Here is a 6575-nt window from a genome sequence, read left to right on the forward strand (position 1 = left end):
AAGGGTCCACAACTCTCCCTGGGATTGCAGTAAAGGCCCCAGGGTGCCCCCTTGACCTCCACCTAGAGGCCTCTGACCCTAGCAAGCTACCCAGGGGTCCACCTTTCTCCCTGGACTTGCAGTAGAGGCCCCAGGAAGCCCCCTGGCCCTCCACCTAGGGGCCTCGTACCCCAGCAAGCTACCCAGGGGTCCACCTCTCTCCCTGGACTTGCAGGATAGGCCCCAGGGTGCCCCCTGGCCCTCCACCTAGGGGCCTCTGACATTAGGAAGCTACCCAGGGGTCCACCTCTCTCCCTGGACTTGCAGTATAGGCCCCAGGGTACCCCCTGGACCTCCACCTATGGGCTACAGACCCCAGAAAGCTACCCAGGGGTCAACCTCTCTCCCTGGACTTGCAGTATAGGCCCCAGGGTGCCCCTTGGCCCTCCACCTAGAGGCCTCTGACCCCAGCAAGCTACCCAGGGGTCCACCTCTCTCCCTGGACTTGCAGTAGAGGCCCCAGGAAGCCCCCTGTCCCTCCGCCTTGGGGCCTCTGACCCCAGCAAACTACCCAGGGGTCCACCTCTCTCCCTGAACTTGCAGTAGAGGCCCCAGGGTGCCCCCTTGCCCTCCACTTAGGGGCCTCTTACCCCAGCTAGCTACCCATGGGTCCACCTCTCTACCTAGACTTGCAGTAGAGGCCCCAAGGTGCCCCCTGGCCCTCCACCTAGGGGTCTCTGACCCAAGCCAGCTACCAAGGGGTCCACCTCTCTCCCTGGCCTTGCAGTAGAGGCCCCAGGGTGCCCCCTGGCCCTCCACCTAGAGGCCTTGTACCCCAGCAAGCTACCCAGGGGTCCACCTCTCTCCCTGGACTTGCACGATAGTCCCCAGGGTGCCCTCTGGCCCTCCACCTAGGGGCCTCTAACCTTAGGAAGCTACCCAAGGGTCCACCTCTCTCCCTGGACTTGAAGTATAGGCCCCAGGGTACCCCCTGGCCCTCCAAATATGGGCTTCAGACCCCAGCAAGCAACCCAGGGGTCCACCTCTCTGCCTGGACTTGCAATAGAGGCCCCAGGGTGCCCCCTGGCCCTCCACCTAGAGGCCTCTGACCCCAGCAAGCTACTCAGGGGTTCACCTCTTTCCCTGGACTTGCAGTAGAGGCCCCAGGGTGCCCCCTGGCCCTCCACCTAGGGGCCTCTGACCCCAGCAAGCTACCCAGGGGTCCACCTCTCTCCCTGGACTTGCAGTAGAGGCCCCAGGGTGCCCCCTGGCCCTCCACCTAGGGGCCTCGTACCCCAGCAAGCTACCCAGGGGTCCACCTCTCTCCCTGGACTTGCAGGATAGGCCCCAGGGTGCCCCCTGGCCCTCCACCTAGGGGCCTCTGACCCCAGCAAGCTACCCAGAGGTCCACCTCTCTCCCTGGACTTGCAGAATAGGCCCCAGGGTGCCCCCTGACCCTCCACCAAGGGGCCTCTGACCCCAGCAAGCTACACAAGGGTCCACAACTCTCCCTGGGATTGCAGTAAAGGCCCCAGGGTGCCCCCTTGACCTCCACCTAGGGGCCTCTGACCCTAGCAAGCTACCCAGGGGTCCACCTTTCTCCCTGGACTTGCAGTAGAGGCCCCAGGAAGCCCCCTGTCCCTCCGCCTAGGGGCCTCTGACCCCAGCAAACTACCCAGGGGTCCACCTCTCTCCCTGGACTTGCAGTAGAGGCCCCAGGGTGCCCCCTGGCCCTCCACCTATGGGCTTCAGACTCCAGCAAGCTACCCAGGGATCCACCTCTCTCCCTGGACTTGCAGTAGAGGCCCCAGGGTGCCCCCTGGCCCTCCACCTAGGGGCCTCGTACCCCAGCAAGCTACTCAGGGGTCCACCTTACTCCCTGGACTTGCAAGATAGGCCCCAGGGTGCCCCCTGGCCCTCCACCTAGAGGCCTTGTACCCCAGCAAGCTACCCAGGGGTCCACCTCTCTCCCTGGACTTGCACGATAGTCCCCAGGGTGCTCTCTGGCCCTCCACCTAGGGTTCTCTAACCTTAGGAAGCTACCCAAGAGTCCACTTCTCTCCCTGGACTTGAAGTATAGGCCCCAGGGTACCCCCTGGCCCTCCACCTAGGGGCCTCTGACCCCAGCAAGCTACCCAGGGGTCCACCTCTCTCCCTGGACTTGCAGTAGAGGCCCCAGGGTGCCCCCTGGCCCTCCACCTAGGGGCCTCGTACCCCAGCAAGCTACCCATGGGTCCACCTCTCTCCCTGGACTTTTAGGATAGGCCCTAGGGTGCCCCCTGGCCCTCCACCTAGGGGCCTCTGACCCCAGCAAGCTACCCAGAGGTCCACCTCTCTCCCTGGACTTGCAGAATAGGCCCCAGGGTGCCCCCTGACCCTCCACCAAGGGGCCTCTGACCCCAGCAAGCCACACAAGGGTCCACAACTCTCCCTGGGATTGCAGTAAAGGCCCCAGGGTGCCCCCTTGACCTCCACCTAGAGGCCTCTGACCCTAGCAAGCTACCCAGGGGTCCACCTTTCTCCCTGGACTTGCAGTAGAGGCCCCAGGAAGCCCCCTGGCCCTCCACCTAGGGGCCTCGTACCCCAGCAAGCTACCCAGGGGTCCACCTCTCTCCCTGGACTTGCAGGATAGGCCCCAGGGTGCCCCCTGGCCCTCCACCTAGGGGCCTCTGACATTAGGAAGCTACCCAGGGGTCCACCTCTCTCCCTGGACTTGCAGTATAGGCCCCAGGGTACCCCCTGGACCTCCACCTATGGGCTACAGACCCCAGCAAGCTACCCAGGGGTCCACCTCTCTCCCTGGACTTGCAGTATAGGCCCCAGGGTGCCCCTTGGCCCTCCACCTAGAGGCCTCTGACCCCAGCAAGCTACCCAGGGGTCCACCTCTCTCCCTGGACTTGCAGTAGAGGCCCCAGGAAGCCCCCTGTCCCTCCGCCTTGGGGCCTCTGACCCCAGCAAACTACCCAGGGGTCCACCTCTCTCCCTGAGCTTGCAGTAGAGGCCCCAGGGTGCCCCCTTGCCCTCCACTTAGGGGCCTCTTACCCCAGCTAGCTACCCATGGGTCCACCTCTCTACCTAGACTTGCAGTAGAGGCCCCAAGGTGCCCCCTGGCCCTCCACCTAGGGGTCTCTGACCCAAGCCAGCTACCAAGGGGTCCACCTCTCTCCCTTGCCTTGCAGTAGAGGCCCCAGGGTGCCCCCTGGCCCTCCACCTAGAGGCCTTGTACCCCAGCAAGCTACCCAGGGGTCCACCTCTCTCCCTGGACTTGCACGATAGTCCCCAGGGTGCCCTCTGGCCCTCCACCTAGGGGCCTCTAACCTTAGGAAGCTACCCAAGGGTCCTACTCTCTCCCTGGACTTGAAGTATAGGCCCCAGGGTACCCCCTGGCCCTCCACCTATGGGCTTCAGACCCCAGCAAGCAACCCAGGGGTCCACCTCTCTGCCTGGACTTGCAATAGAGGCCCCAGGGTGCCCCCTGGCCCTCCACCTAGAGGCCTCTGACCCCAGCAAGCTACCCAGGGGTTCACCTCTTTCCCTGGACTTGCAGTAGAGGCCCCAGGGTGCCCCCTGGCCCTCCACCTAGGGGCCTCTGACCCCAGCAAGCTACCCAGGGGTCCACCTCTCTCCCTGGACTTGCAGTAGAGGCCCCAGGGTGCCCCCTGGCCCTCCACCTAGGGGCCTCGTACCCCAGCAAGCTACCCAGGGGTCCACCTCTCTCCCTGGACTTGCAGGATAGGCCCCAGGGTGCCCCCTGGCCCTCCACCTAGGGGCCTCTGACCCCAGCAAGCTACCCAGAGGTCCACCTCTCTCCCTGGACTTGCAGAATAGGCCCTAGGGTGCCCCCTGACCCTCCACCAAGGGGCCTCTGACCCCAGCAAGCTACACAAGGGTCCACAACTCTCCCTGGGATTGCAGTAAAGGCCCCAGGGTGCCCCCTTGACCTCCACCTAGGGGCCTCTGACCCTAGCAAGCTACCCAGGGGTCCACCTTTCTCCCTGGACTTGCAGTAGAGGCCCCAGGAAGCCCCCTGTCCCTCCGCCTAGGGGCCTCTGACCCCAGCAAACTACCCAGGGGTCCACCTCTCTCCCTGGACTTGCAGTAGAGGCCCCAGGGTGCCCCCTGGCCCTCCACCTATGGGCTTCAGACTCCAGCAAGCTACCCAGGGATCCACCTCTCTCCCTGGACTTGCAGTAGAGGCCCCAGGGTGCCCCCTGGCCCTCCACCTAGGGGCCTCGTACCCCAGCAAGCTACTCAGGGGTCCACCTTACTCCCTGGACTTGCAAGATAGGCCCCAGGGTGCCCCCTGGCCCTCCACCTAGAGGCCTTGTAGCCCAGCAAGCTACCCAGGGGTCCACCTCTCTCCCTGGACTTGCACGATAGTCCCCAGGGTGCTCTCTGGCCCTCCACCTAGGGTTCTCTAACCTTAGGAAGCTACCCAAGGGTCCAATTCTCTCCCTGGACTTGAAGTATAGGCCCCAGGGTACCCCCTGGCCCTCCACCTATGGGCTTCAGACCCCAGCAAGCTACCCAGGGGTCCACCTCTCTCCCTGGACTTGCAGTAGAGGCCCCAGGGTGCCCCCTGGCCCTCCACTTAGGGGCCTCTTACCCCAGCTAGCTACCCATGGGTCCACCTCTCTCCCTAGACTTGCAGTATAGGCCCCAGGGTGCCCCCTGGCCCTCCACCTAGAGGCCTCTGACCCCAGCAAGCTACCCAGGGGTCCACCTCTTTCCCTGGTCTTGCAGTAGAGGCCCCAGGGTGCCCCTGGCCCTCCACCTAGGGGCCTCTGACCCCAGCAAGCTACCCAGGGGTCCACCTCTCTCCCTGGACTTGCAGTAGAGGCCCCAGGGTGCCCCCTGGCCCTCCACCTATGGGCCTCGTACCCCAGCAAGCTACCCAGGGGTCCACCTCTCTCCCTGGACTTGCAGGATAGGCCCCAGGGTGCCCCCTGGCCCTCCACATAGGGGCCTCTGACCCCAGCAAGCTACCCAGAGGTCCACCTCTCTCCCTGGACTTGCAGAATAGGCCCCAGGGTGCCCCCTGACCCTCCACCAAGGGGCCTCTGACCCCAGCAAGCTACACAAGGGTCCACAACTCTCCCTGGGATTGCAGTAAAGGTCCCAGGGTGCCCCCTTGACCTCCACCTAGGGGCCTCTGACCCTAGCAAGCTACTCAGGGGTCCACCTCTCTCCCTGGACTTGCAGTAGAGGCCCCAGGAAGCCCCCTGTCCCTCCGCCTAGGGGCCTCTGACCCCAGCAAACTACCCAGGGGTCCACCTCTCTCCCTGGACTTGCAGTAGAGGCCCCAGGGTGCCCCCTGGCCCTCCACTTAGGGGCCTCTTACCCCAGCTAGCTACCCATGGGTCCACCTCTCTCCCTAGACTTGCAGTAGAGGCCCCAGGGTGCCCCCTGGCCCTCCACCTATGGGCTTCAGACCCCAGCAAGCTACCCAGGGGTCCACCTCTCTCCCTGGACTTGCAGTAGAGGCCCCAAGGTGCCCCCTGGCCCTCCACCTAGGGGTCTCTGACCCAAGCCAGCTACCAAGGGGTCCACCTCTCTCCCTGGACTTGCAGTGTAGACCCTAGGGTGCCCCCTGGCCCTCCACCTAGTTGCCTCTGACCCCAGCAAGCTACCCAGGGGTCCACCTCTCTCCATGGACTCGCAGTAGAGGCCCTAGGGTACCTCCTGACCCTCCACCTAGGGGACTCTGACCCCAGGAAGCTACCCAGGGGTCCACCTCTCTCCCTGGGCTTGCAGTAGAGGCCCCAGGGTGCCCCCTGGCCCTCCACCTAGGGGCCTCTGACCCCAGCAAGCTACACAAGGGTCCACAACTCTCCCTGGGATTGCAGGATAGGCCCCAGGGTGCCCCCTGGCCCTCCACCTAGGGGCCTCTGACCTTAGGAAGCTACCCAGGGGTCCACATCTCTCCCTGGACTTGCATTGTAGACCCTAGGGTGCCCCCTGGCCCTACACCTAGTTGCCTCTGACCCCAGCAAGCTACATAAGGGTCCACCTCTCTCCATGGACTTGCAGTAGAGGCCCTAGGGTACCTCCTGACCCTCCACCTAGGGGACTCTGACCCCAGGAAGCTACCCAGGGGTCCACCTCTCTCCCTGGGCTTGCAGTAGAGGCCCCAGGGTGCCCCCTGGCCCTCCACCTAGGGGCCTCTGACCCCAGCAAGCTACACAAGGGTCCACAACTCTCCCTGGGATTGCAGGATAGGCCCCAGGGTACCCCCTGGCCTTCCACCTATGGGCTACAGACTCCAGCAAGCTACCCAGGGGTCCACCTCTCTCCCTGGGCTTGCAGTATAGGCCCCAGGGTGCCCCTTGGCCCTCCACCTAGAGGCCGCTGACCCCAGCAAGCTACCCAAGGGTCCACCTCTCTCCCTGGACTTAAAGTAGAGGCCCCAAGGTGCCCCCTGGCCCTCCACCTAGGGGCCTCTGACCCCAGCAAGCTACCCAGAGGTCCACCTCTCTCCCTGGACTTGCAGAATAGGCCCCAGGGTGCCCCCTGACCCTCCACCAAGGGGCCTCTGACCCCAGCAAGCTACACAAGGGTCCACAACTCTCACTGGGATTGCAGTAAAGGTCCGAGGG

The sequence above is a fragment of the Danio rerio genome, chromosome 5 (genome assembly GCF_052040795.2).
Source record: "Danio rerio strain M-AB ecotype USA chromosome 5, GRCz13ab, whole genome shotgun sequence".
Lineage (NCBI taxonomy): Eukaryota > Metazoa > Chordata > Actinopteri > Cypriniformes > Danionidae > Danio > Danio rerio.